At 43.7% G+C, this 13569-nt stretch overlaps 1 protein-coding gene and 1 long non-coding RNA gene across 7 annotated transcripts in view; one reads left to right on the top strand and one right to left on the bottom strand.

Moving 5' to 3' along the window:
- Positions 1 to 13569, bottom strand: part of PRDM16 (PR/SET domain 16) — a 539129-nt gene that overhangs the window by 151832 nt on the left and 373728 nt on the right. The gene's annotated exons all lie outside the window — the stretch shown is intronic.
- LOC142819435 (uncharacterized) overlaps positions 10536 to 13569 on the top strand; it is a 98980-nt gene continuing 95946 nt past the window's right edge. The window contains exon 1 of one of the 2 annotated variants that reach the window (XR_012897334.1): positions 10536 to 10677. This is a non-coding gene — a long non-coding RNA (uncharacterized LOC142819435). The remainder of the gene's footprint in view (positions 10678 to 13569) is intronic. The other variant, XR_012897333.1, reaches the window with a different exon arrangement.

The raw sequence follows: 13569 nt of genomic DNA, 5'->3' as shown, positions 1-13569 counted from the left end.
CTCTGAACTTAAATCAAGGTCAGGGCTTTGTTGTACCAGGACAACTGGAAGCCTTGGGAAAGGGACTGGTTTCCATGACATGGAAAGGGAGGAGCTGTTTGGAGGAATGTGATACTGAGAGTGGCCACTGGGGGCAGTGAGCACAGGAGAGAGTTATCATCCAGGGTGACAACTGGAGGCAGCTGCAACACTAAGGGAGTAGCCAGCAGAGCTCGGGCTTCACCATCTTGCCTGACAGAACTCCAGTAAGTTTCCCCACTGCCCCAAACCCTTCCTCCCTCCCAGTCCTTAGCAGCAGCAGTGCTGGGGAAGGAGAGAACAGGCCTGGTGGACGAGAGAACAGGGCTCAGGCAGCCTGAGGGGGAGGAGCTGGGAGGGAGAAAACATATTCCTGCCCCTCAGCCTCCTGCCCCCACATCCCCAAGGCCCTGACCTGAAGGACTGGGGAATGCTGGGTAAGTCTGCTCATCTGCTATATCCCCAATCTTTATAGAAGATTTATTAGCGATTGCAGTGCTCTGCCCCTCAGAAGTCTGAGTGCCCTGCTTTCCATCATAATCAATTCCTGGGCAACAGAGCGGAACATAAGTAAATAATTCAAAGTCCTTTCCACCAAACAGACCCCGATTTCTCCCTTCTAAGTGCATGTAGAGCCGAGGATATGAAATTACATAACTCTGAAATCAAGAGCCAGAATGGGTAGGACCTTAGTACATTTCAGGGGAATTTTGTATCAAAATATAGTTTCCACGGCAGGTTGGATTTGGGAGTTTGGCTAAAGTCGTTAGTTTTATTTGTACAGTGTCAGGAATGGGCTAGATCCTTGCAGAGTCCTGGTTAAATTCCCTCTGGGTACATCTACACTGCACACTTATTTCAGAATAAGCTATTCTGGAATATTCTGAAATAGGTTATTTTGAAATAGCACGTCTACACTGCAGGGAAGCCTCAAAATGAGTCCGAGGCAGGCTCCCCTCATGTAGACGTGCTATCTCGATTTACGGCTCCAGGAGGAATAACTTAGAATGGCCCTGGTGAGGGGCTATTTTGAAACAGCAGCAGTGGAGCGTCTACACACGCCTTATTTCGAGATGGCTACTTCGGAATAGGCGTTATTCCTCGTAGAATGAGGTTTACAGATTTTGGAATAAGTGGCTGTTATTTTGAAATTATTTAGAAATAATGGAATGACTGTGTAGATGCTTGCATTGTTATTTCGGAATAATGGCTAATTATCTCAAAATAACGGTACAGTGTAGATGCACCCTCTGTGACTCTTTAACAGAATATCAATCATTTCTTCACAAATGTCTCTTTTACAGCTTTCATGGATATGGGGCCCTAAAAAGGAATCTGTGATGTGTTCTTTTCAATGTGAAAAAAAATTGCTAAGGCATCCCATTTCATAACCACATTTTCTGTGAACTGTCTATCACTATAACTGCGTAAGATCACCATGTGGAGGTAAAAGGCAATAAACCTCACATGGTCTGACAATTCAGCTCCTGATACAAGCTACACAAAATCACTAGACCCTGTATTTTAACTCTCTGATCCAAAATGTTCAGGGAACCTCGAGGCTGAAAGATCTCACAGAGTCTACACTGGCAGAAAAACTATTCCCCTTCCCTTTTCCAGACCTTAAACCTGATCTTTTATTAAACCACATTAACCCAAACATCCTCCCTTTATTTCTTCCCTGCTGGGTAACACCATGTCAGAACACGAGCTGCCAGGAACGTTCAGTGTCCTGCTGAAAGCTGTAAAGTAGGAGCCTGACTAAATGCACAGAACAGAAAACATAAACACATTGGGCTGACATATTTCGCAGGGATTAAACTGATCAGGGACATCATTACGACTGCTCTCCAATGCTATAAACAAAAGTGAAATCTGATGAACTTTTTCCAGACCCAACATGCCAGGAAAAGCCCTAATTTAAAATTAAATAAGCCTTCCTTACGAAGGTTCTGTTTCAGCAGAAATAACTACATCACAACATCTCAGACTGTTAAGGGCTGGACACATCCAATACACCCTGACATACCCTAGGGGCAGCATTGTCTTTGTGGTGTGAGTCGCAAGTAACAGAGCTAAGGATTCCAAACCCCCGCTCTGCCACTGGCTTGTAGCAAGTCACTTAACACTTCGATGTCTCACATTCTTCATTGGTTAAATGGGGCTAATAGCATTTATCTATCCCGTAAGGGTGGCTTTAGCATTATTTAGTCTATGTCTGTAAGCGCTTTGAAACATAGATGTGTTAAATATATATAAAAAAGAGAGATTTTAGCATGGATGCTTCATGGATTTTTTTTTAAACCCCACTGCATTTCACTGGTATTTTATATTTCAGGTGTACCATGCTTGGTTCTTCCCATAATGTAGGCCTTAACCTTCAGCCAAACCTTCTCTGTGAATCTGTCAGTATCATATACACCACAAAGACGGGCCTGCTCTGAATTTTGACAGGAGACTTCCAAGGGGAAAAAAATTGCCTTAGGAAATGATATTGCTGACTCAGCAGATTCCTCCAAGTCGGTAAGAAGGGATTCGCGCTTGCTGCTCCTCAGGCCTAAAATAGTCCAAATTGATTGACCTTCTTGACATGCTGCAAATCCCATTCATTTACCCAAGATTGTGGGGAAAGAGAGACATCACTTTTAGTCATTGTAGGGTGGTGGCGTTAGTTGGTTCTCCTTTCTCTGGCTTTGGGGAAGCTTCTAAATTGTTATGACAGCTAGAGCCCAGCGTAGCTGTTATTATGAGTCTAGAGAAATACATAACTGAATAATGACTGTGTGTGGTGCAATGGGTCAATGCCTCCAGTAGGGTACGGCTATAATGTTTCTCTTGGTGGCAGGGTTGTGCTTTCCTTAGACTCAGAAGTGAATTAGGTTGCGTGCCAGAGAGAGTATAGAAGTGCTGGCACTTTAAATCTGGGCTGTATATATAAATGTGCATAAACACTATAGAAAGAGATGAAGATCGAGATATACACACACTTTTTAAAACTTTGTTTGATATTGTTTCGGAATTTTCCAGCCTAATTTAAATATTGCATTTTCAAAATTTGAAAAACTGGAAAATCTCGAGAGGTCATCAGGTCCAGTTTCCTGCACTCCAGGCTGGACCAAGTAATAATACAATAATAATAAAAATAACAATTATTCTAGCTAGCTAGCTAGCTATCATTTACAAGTTTAATTATAAAATCATCAAAGGGCCAAATTTTGAAAATATGATGCCTAAGCTTGTATAGCTCCCAGGCAAAATCAGATAACTGAAATAAAAATAAGCATTTGCAAATAAAAAAATGTATGTGTACATGAAATTATTCACATAATTGCTCCTTTATGCGTACCTACATTTGCCTCGGCACCATGCTTTTTGTTTTCATTGCATTAGGAATTTTATTTCATTGGCCTGATTGGGTATTCTTTTGGCTATTAATGTTATAACAAGATCATTGTTCTTCTAGATGATCTTTATGGAGACATGTCCCTTATGAATGGTAACATTTAGTTAATAATTTAACACTGTGCTGTCTGCTGAATTTTCTGAACCAGAAGTACAATCAATGAGGTAAACAATTGGTTTATTGAATTTTCTGTAGGCTTTATTTCCTGAAGAGACAGATGCGAATGCAAAGGATAGCGGCTGTGTGGGGTGTTGCATTGAAAAATTAGACGAAATCAATGCAAGTTGCCAAAAATAATTGTTTTATTCTCTCGGGGAACGTTCAAGACGCTATCGGATGCACTGACCCAGAAAGTTGGTTCCTGAGACGCGCAGGAAGTTTGGCATTTATTGGCATTTTGTTTGCAGCCTTGGAGGTTTTGCCAAGTAAATGCCTAGACTTCGTTCTATTACTTTTACTTTTCATGCTAGTGTTAAGGGCTGGGGGGAAGTGGGAAGGGGAGGAAGGAGGGGTAAGACAAGCCAGCATAGATCTTTTTGCCCTGCAAATATGAAACTACAGGTTGAACCTCTGTGTTCCGGCACTCTCTGGTCCAGCAACATCCAAGGTCTGGCAGGACTGCAGATGTTGTGGGGCTATAGAGCTCCAGCGACAGAGGTTGCCGGTGACTCGGAGTGGACAGTGTCAGGGACAGCGGGGCCCGCAGGACACCTGAGCCTGCAGCCAGCAGGGCAGGGAAGCTGGGGGAAGAAGGGTGGAGTGTGAGGGGCAGCAGAGCCCGCCATGGATAGGGCCGGTGGCAGCTCCAGCAGGGTGATGGGGCTGCCACAAGGCCGGCAGGGCCAGCAGGAGCTGCGACTGGGTGGTGGAGCTGCTGCAAGGCCAGCGGAGATGGGAACTCCAGCAGAGCTGGCGCAGCTTGCAGGACTGGGAGGTTGTGGGAGGAGGCTGAGAAGAGGAGCCCAGTGGGAAGGTTGGCGCCCTTCCCCCCACACCTTCCCTGGTCCAGCAAACTCCCTTGTCCGGGACTGGTCAGGTCCCAAGCGCGCTGACCCGGGAGGTCCAACCTGTAGCTGTATCCCCAATTCAACGGGTGAGTCAATGCACACGGCCTGGCTCACAAGCTGTTGTATGTTCCAAGAGCAAGAAAACCAAGGACTGAAGAGAGCAGGAGACTAGGTTCTCCTTCTGCTCCTGGAGGTGAGACCTTCCAAGGCAGGGGTGATTTCACAGGAGTGGAAGTGAGCATGTAGCCGTTTGTGTTGTCACTCCCTTTACATCGTCCAGGACCGCAGGAAGGGTTTCATTCCCAACAGCAAACAGGCTGGATCCTTTCCCCCGCCCTATCTCACAGGACTCTTTGCTGAACTGTCTAGCGCAGGGGTGGGCAAAAGGGCCTCCAGGAGGGTTGATCCGGCCCACAGAGGCCCTCCCACTCCCCTGTCCCCAGGCCAATCCGGGCCTAGGGACGGGGGAGCATGTGGCACTTAGGGCCAACCCTGGCAGTTGACTCTAAGCGCTGCATGCCGGAGGGCAGGGAGCAAGAGACTTTGCATGCTCCTCCCCACTCCCAGGCCAATCAGGACCTTTTGGTGTCCCCGATACCTCGAACCCTTTTAAATCAAAAGGATCTTTAGCACATTTTCTGCTACTTCCGAATCTCCAAACCATTTCTTTGTCCTCACAGGGGAGTGCAGGTCATTCTCGCACAGAATATTCATAGCAGTGTCACAGAAATGAGCCATCCATGCAGAAACACACACCGCAGAAAACAGACTAGATCAAAAATGAACTACATTGAGATCTCTGCCTCTAACTGTACCAGCATCTGGCATTTACCTGGGCTAGGATTTTACTTCCCCTATTGATTTTAAGCTCACCGTAGGCTTGCAGGCGTGGAGTGCTGTTGGGGTTTTTTTCTTTTTCTTTTTGAGGAAAGAGAGATTGCACATTAAGCAGGTTTTTTTTATGAGCACTCACATCTCTCATTCTCAGCACTGCCAACTTTTACAATGCAATGTTTAGTGTCAGAGACATAGAATCTGCTCCTGTCTGTTCTGTAAGGCTATGTCTAGACTGCAAGCCTCTTTCGAAAGAGAGAGTCTAGACTGCACGCGGAACTTTCGAAAAAGCAAGCCGTTTTTTCGAAAGAAAGCAGCAAGTGAGTCTGGATGCTCTCTTTCTAAAAAGTCCTGTTTGCTTTCAAGAGCACCTTTTTTCAAAAGAGCACTTTCAAAAAAAGGCGTTCTTCCTTGTGGAATTAGGTTTACCGCCGTCGAAAGAAAAGCCGCGTTCTTTCGATTTAATTTCGAAAGAACGCGGCTGCAGTCTAGACGCAGGTGAAGTTTTTTCGAAAAAAAGGCTACTTTTTTCGAAAAAACCCCTGAGTCTGGACACAGCCTAACTGATCCCTATTCCGTAGGAATAGGCCCCAACCTCCGGGCCCCGGCTTTTTAAAACCGCACCTCTGCCGTGGTGTGAATAGAGCCCATATACATCAGAAATAGCCAATACGCACTAAATCCCAGATACTCCTATCACCTTACTGAACACCTTACTTAGCTTTGGGACATGCTAAGGAGCCTCAGCAATGATTGTTTTATTTGTTATTTGTAACATTAAAGACGGGAGATTTTTAATGTTTTATTTTCTTTTGCCTATAGTTGAGCTATATGAATCAGCGAATGTTTCATAAAGGGAAGTCTGAGACCCAACATGTGCTCAGTATACGCAGCACATGCTATGCATAGCTGTAGGATTCAGTCCTTATGATGCAATATATATACATAGAAGAAAAAAGGAGTTAAAGGAGATTTTTTTGCATCGGCTATTGAAACAAATATCCTTCAATCTGTCAGCCAAATGAATGCTTAGGATGATGTGCACCTGTATCTGCAGTCCAAAGGATGATTACTCCTCGGTACAATGCAGAGAAAACATTAGAACATTGGGTTTACAATGTAAAAAATGGATTTTTTTTGGTTGACTGGCAATTCTGTAAAATCAGGGGGAAAAATCACCGTAGGTTGAACTACACTTTTTTTTTTTAAATAATCATAAATGGAAAAAAATTGTTTTGAGTCAAATTAAACAGTTTTTTGGACAAAATCTAAAGTTTTTATTTATTTTTTTGCCATTGTAGAATGCTTTTCATTCTTTGAAAAAGAAAATTAAAGGAATGTTTTTGAAATGTAGAAGTGTTTTGAACTAAAAACTGAAATGTTTCATTTTAAAAATGCCATAGCTAAGTGCTTTGATTTTATTTTTTCAGATTTGGGGAGTGGGGTGTGGGTCTTCCAAAATAATGTGGCAATATTGACACCAAATCACAAAATGTTTCAATGTTGTCAAATGTGCATTTTTCTTCGGAAAAAAAAAGTTTCATACAAAAACTTCAGCCAGCTCTATCTATAATATGGTCAAAATCATAAGACTAATACCTGGTGCTGCTATTTTTTTCACAAACTTTCTAAGCACTTTAGAAAGACTCAGCTCAGGGTGTCTTACAGCCATTTTACAGATGGGAAAACTGAGCAACGGTGGATCTAATAGCTCATGTTGGCTTATGCAACAAGTCAGTGACAGAGGAGGAATTTAATCCATGAGGCCTGCATGACTCCAAGATGACTTCTTTAACTTCTGAGTCAGAACTAAGCATGCATTTGTAACCTCCATTAGTAGCAAGTGTGAATTAATGTGGGTACCTAACAAAGAACAGAATCTTATCTAGGTGTTACATATGATCCTCTGGAAACCTCAAAAACCTCCAAACCCATCTTTCTTTTTCGTATTTTCCAAATTTACAGAGTATACCGAAAATGCAGATTTCCCCCAGGTCTAGCAGTAAAATCAGGTTTCAGTGATGGAAGCTATTTCCTTTCCTTTGAAATGATGACAGTGTGGGGTTTTAGATTTTTGTTTTTCTAAAAAGAGCTACAACCATTCCAGAAAGAACCGTCTGTTTCTTTGAAACCCTTCACGTGACACACTGGGGCAGAGATAGCTGACACATTAGAAGAAGGGAAATAGAAAACATCTTGAAACCCAACTTTCTTTTCCACCTCCGCATTTAAAAAAAAAAAAAAAAAAAAAAAAGGAAGAAGCCCCAAACATTCCAAAATTCATTGATGGAAAATGAAGAATGAGCCACATGAAAGCCTGGTTCAGAAGGCTCATAAAAAGCAGAGCTGAGAGGGATCAGTGTCTATCAGCGGGCTCAGGCTAATGACCCCAAGAGCATGAACCTTTTCGTCAGCAAAAGAGCCTTTTATGTAATTTTGGCTTGTCTTCCTCACTTGGCTGTGCCACGGCAGGGCTATAATGTAAAGTGGTTTCACTCCACACAGAAATAATAAACTCTTAAAAATGATTCCTGGGTAACCCTGTCAGTTTCAGTGCCAGTCACAGATCCCTTCCCAAATCCGGGGCAACACAAATGACCAATAGTTGGGACATGCCAAAAGACGGACTAGTAAAGAGGCAGAAAGACGTAAAAGAGGGAGGCTTTGAAAAAAGCCAGTAAGCACTAACTCAAAGTATTCATGTACAAAATCTGACCTCTATTACGCATTTTGAAAAATTATTCTATTTTTATCTTTTTTTTTGTTTTGTTTTTTACAACAACCAAACAAGGCTTTATTTATTTGATTTTGAAAAAAATCAATGAATATGATTGAAATTTTTTAAAAAGGGAGAATGCGGCTGCTAACTTTCCCAGGACTGGAGGGGCAAAGCCCTCCGTGTGAATGGAATGTGAATTGGAGTCCCCCTGAGGTGAACACAAGTCCGATGAGTGCATGGCTTTGCCAGATCAAGCCATTAGCGATAACTGTGTTTGATGAGAACTCCAAGGCTCCTCACCCTTGCAAGTACAGATGCCGTAATTAGAAGCACGCAAACCCCCACCCTGTCCTTTCAAAGGATGTCAGGTAAATATTTTCTTTGGTTTTCAAAGTTTCTTGACTTTGGAGTCTCCTGAAGTTTGGGGGTTGAACAAACCCAAATTCTTGACTGGAAACCTCAGTCGAAATTTGGCACTAGATTTTGGTGGTTTGGTTAAGCTCCCATTGTTCTGCTTACATTTCAAGGTGATTTTCATGGGGCGGCTTGCATTCTGATCGTGGGAACCCTGAAGATGGCTATTAGTCCTTCAAGGAGCAGCTGAGTAGTCCCCTGGGGCAAAGCAATCCTTTCTCCACTTCCCGTTGGTGTGACAATGACTGTGTTGGCTTTATACCTGTGGCTCCTCTATTCTCACAGGCTATGTCTACACTGGCAGCTTCTTGCGCAAGAACTGTTTTGCGGAAGAGTTCTTGCGCAAAAAGTCTTCCACAAGAGAGCGTCTACACTGGCATGTGCTTTGGAGCAAGAGATGTGCTTTTGCGCAAGAGTGTCTAAGGCAGTGTGGACGCTCTCTTGCGCAAGAAAGCTCTGATGGCCATTTTAGCCATAGGGGGTTCTTGCACAAGAAATTCATGTTGCCTGTCTACACTGCCCTCTTGCACAAAGGGGCTTATTCCTCATGGGGAGAGGAATAACTCTTCCAGAAGAAGCCCTGTTTTCTGATGCTGTACTGTAAATTTACTTGTGCAAGAATGTGCGTGCAGCGTAGACACCCGGCAAGTTTTTGCGCAAGAACAACTGTTCTTGCAGAAGAAGCCACCAGTGTAGACATAGCATAGTGTGTCTTCTACAGCCTATGCGGTGATGCCGGGCTGGCTGGCTGAGTTGTCAGCCCCAGGAGTTGCAAAAAGCAGCTCAGAGCTACCCAGTTGAATAACACGTCCCAGCTGTGGTGGAAACTGTGTGAAACTGAGAAGGTCTATGTCATATTGCTACATGAATCAAATCTATCCCAGCTTCATTTGCGTGAACCTAGTCTGAATTTCTAGTTTGTAAACCCCCCCCCCCCCCCAAATCCGGTGAGTATCCAGTGGCTTCAAGGTTTACTGCAAACATTTTCTCTACTTCTATCTGTTCCCTTGGGCATCAGTGAGTAATAATGGTGTGAAGATACCCATAGCTGGACAAACACACACACACACACTCTCTCTGTTGCATGTGTGCACACACATCCCGCCCCTTTGTTATTTTCTGCTCCTTTGGACTCTGGCAAGCAGGACCTAAAGGACTTTATTCCATTAAATGTGAAATGTTTAATACAGTAAGTACAGGTTGTACCTCCCTTAATTGGGACTCTATGGTCCGGCAACATCCATGGTCCGGCATGTACCACTGATGTTCCTGGACCACAGAGCCCGGGAACAGGGAGGTTTAAGTCAGGGCAGGAGCACAGTAGTGGGGACTGGTGATTCAGTCAGGAACGCAATGATGGGGAGGGGTGGACGGCATGGAGGGGAATTCTGGCTCCTGCAGTCAGGGAGCTCCAACCCCAGCCTCAGTGGTAGCCAGGAAACTCTGGCCCCAGCTGCAGAATTCCATCAGCTAGAGAGCCCCAGGGGGCTGAAATGGTAGTAGAGCCAGGCTGAAGCCCTAGTTCAGTGTCAGCGGGGCAGCATGGGCTGTGAGGAGAGGGACCTCCCCTGGTCTGGCAAATCCCCTTGTTCAGGACCAGTCAGGTCCCGAGGGTGCCAGACCAGGGAGGTCCAACCTGGACAGTAACTCCTGTGTTATCCATTTTCCTATTAACAATACTCTGTTCCCAAATTTTTGGTATACCACAGATTTTTTTGCATGGGTCATATAAAGCTGAGACTTTGTAGGTAATATTTTTAATGTACAATCAAGTTAATACACATTCAGTGGAGGCAAATTTTTTCTTTTTCCTTGCTCTGGTGTAAATCTGGAAGAACTCAATTGAAGTCAATCGAGTATAGCATGTATATAGATAGATTGGAATTGTGCCCACACATTGGTACAGCAGAAGGTAAATTATACTAATATTTAATTTAATTAAGATAAAAGAGCTGGTTCACAATCCAATTATTATAGGCTTCTAGTGTAAATGAGATGCAAAACGAACCTAACTTGAAATATAAGGCAACGTGTATTGAATAACTGTTTTACACGAACTATTGGACTGCATGAATGTCCACGGGCATTTCTAACCCAAACATTAAAGGTTAAATTCCAAAGGCCTCTAGACCTGCTTGGCTGATTTGAAATGCTATTTATTTGTTTTGCTTGGCCATGTTAGAGTAGAATAAATCCGCTCTGCCTCTTCTAAAATGTTGTTAAACAAATGTTAAACATTTTGGTCACTGATTCTGATGTACCTGAGAAAGAACTTTTCAGAGGTAAGTTTTCATTGGGTCTATTTTACATGTTTGAAGGGTCTAACTGTTATAGTATAGTAAAACTATTTCCTCACATCTCCAGTTACATTTAATAGTGACATGTGTGCTCTTATCCCAGCACAGAACTTGTTCTATGGCAGCACATCATGTACTGCTAAAGTTGGGTATTTTATGTGAGAATCTGTCTAACAACTTCTCTCTAGCTCACTGAGAGTATCAACCTGCAGTGCAATATTGAATTGCCCATTCAACGCCCATAGTGGTTGTATGGAATTTTGCATAAAAATGGTTGCTTTATGCAAAATGTTGATGAAATGGATCATTTTCACTAAGAAAAACCCTCATGGGCTCATGTGAAGTAGAAAAGGAGATTACTGTTTGCTTGAGGAAAAAAAATATAGATTTCTTAGCAAAATTTTCCACAAAAATTGGTTCCGTGTCCAGTATTGTAGGAGACACACCTTCTCCATATTTCACATATTGTTGTGAATATTTTGCACATGACTATTACTCGTGCAATGGTCCATCTTGGGTATGCCACTGTATGGTTCTGTACTGATTAAAAAAAATCTGGCTCTAATATTTCTCTAAGAAACTTTTTCACAAAAGAAATGTAATTGCCCTTCATGGGTGATGAGAGACTGTATTTTATGTTAATTACTGGTAAACAGGTTTGCTTTTCAGTTTTAATCTCTTCCATTAGCTGTGGAATAATAGGGGCAAGATGGTAACTTTCTGGTGCTTACTAGTGACACATTTATAATATAGTTGTTTCCTCTGTCTCTAAGACTCACTTCTGTCACCTGGGGGATGCGGTGGGAGGGGAAGTTAACTCTTTTCTGTCAGGAAATATCCATTGCTATAAAAAAATTTGGATACCCAAATGTTACTGCTTCAACTTCTTTTCACTGAGATCTTTCCACTGCAGTTATTAAAGACGTCTTGATTACTTGTATAATTGAGTGGTACTGTTCTTAACTACACAGCAGACTAATTGAAATGTATGAGAAACAATTTAGAGTAATTGGAATCAATTAACTGATGATTTTCCTGGGAACTGGTACCTGATCTGAGGCGAATTCTAATTGCCCATTCTAAGGCTAGGAAAAAAATCAACTCACATTATAGATTTTGAAATAAGGCTGACTTATTTTCAGTGGATGAGCTGCTGTCTAAGCATACATTGAAAACCAGGCAGGCTGTCCTATGTAATGTAGACAGAAACAAACCAGCTCCACCGACCCAGGCTGGCATTGCTACGACCCCTGGACCCACATGAACAGCCTTATGCCCACTTGCTGTATCCATGGCTAGTTAGTTTGCCAGTCTATGCAGCACTTTTATAAGCAGAATGATGCTGAAAGCAAAAGACCGATGGTTTACTACTATGTACTTTATAGTGTGAAACTAGTGATAAGAACATAACAATGGCCAGACTGGGTCAGACCAAAGGTCCATCTAGCCCAGTGTCCTGTCTTCCAACAGTGGACAATGCCAGGTGCCCCAGAGGAAGTAAACAGAACAGGGAATCATCAAGTGATCCTTCTCCTGTCATCCATTCCCAGCCTCTGCCAAAACAGAGGCCTGGGACAGCATACCCTTTCTGGCTAACAGTTAAATTAATGGAGGTTAGGTCCATCAATGGCTAAGTCTTTTTTTAACCCTGTTAAAGTCCGAGCCTTCATAACATCCTCTGGCAAGGAGTTCCATAGGTTGATGCATTCTCTACTATCCGCAGGGCTCCTGCCAGCTCCAGCCCGGCAACCTCTACTGCCCTAGGGTCTCTAGAGTTGCTGCCCACAGGCAGTGTTGTTATCTTTATTACCTTCCACCTTTGAGGGTGCTGCCCAAAGCCAATGCTGTATTCTCCATTACATGCTGACTGTGTTAGAGTATTGAGTCTGAGAAGCTGATTCCTGCAACTTTCGTCTCTCGCTTTTAATACCTGAGTCTTACTTTTTTCACGAATGTGCCAGTAGGACTCCACATATTGTCAACAGGAATGGGCATCCGCAGGTGAGTCAGACTCCCAAGACGTGACTCTTCCTTTGCTGCGGATGGCGCTTCAACATCACTGATGTTGGAGTGGTGTTGGGAGGGGTGTACAAGGGAATTTGAATGGATTCAGTTCAGCAGCAGTAATATCATAGGCCACTGGAGCAAGGCAGACTCATCAGTGGCAAAGAAAAGTGTAAAGAATATTACCTTATCTGGGAAGAATATTATATAATACTAGGGGTACGTCTACACTACATGCCTCTGTCGGCAGAGGCATGTAGATTTGTTTGTTCGGCAAAGGTAAATGAAGCCACAATTTAAATGATCGCGGCTTCATTTACATTTACATGGCTGCCGCGCTGAGCCGACAAACAGCTGATCAGCTGTTTGTCGGCTCGCTGCTAGTCTGGACGTTCCCCCTGTCGACATCAAAGCCCTTTGTCGGCAGCCCCGGTAAACCTCATTCCACGAGGAATAACGGGGCTGCCGACAAAGGGCTTTGATGTCGACAGGGGGAACGTCCAGACTAGCGGCGAGCTGACAAACAGCTGATCAGCTGTTTGTCGGCTCAGCACGGCAGCCACGTAAATGTAAATGAAGCCGCGATCATTTAAATCGCGGCTTCATTTACCTTTGCCTACAACCCTAATCTACATGCCTCTGCCGACAGAGGCATGTAGTCTAGACACAGCCTAGAAGATTTAGCAGGCATTGAGAGACGCACCTCTCCAAGGCTGCTGCAGCCCCAGCGGGCACAGCTGGGGGAGGGGTGCATGTCCCCCGAGCAGGGGCAAGTCCAAGTTCCTTTTCTCCTGCTCTCCTCAGCCAGAGTGAGGAATGCAGCAAACTGGGCACTTTCCCCTCACTCCCTGACGAAGAGGAACAGCCAGCAAT

The sequence above is a fragment of the Pelodiscus sinensis genome, chromosome 23 (assembly GCF_049634645.1).
Source record: "Pelodiscus sinensis isolate JC-2024 chromosome 23, ASM4963464v1, whole genome shotgun sequence".
NCBI lineage: Eukaryota > Metazoa > Chordata > Testudines > Trionychidae > Pelodiscus > Pelodiscus sinensis.
This window is presented reverse-complemented; position numbering and strand designations above follow the sequence as displayed.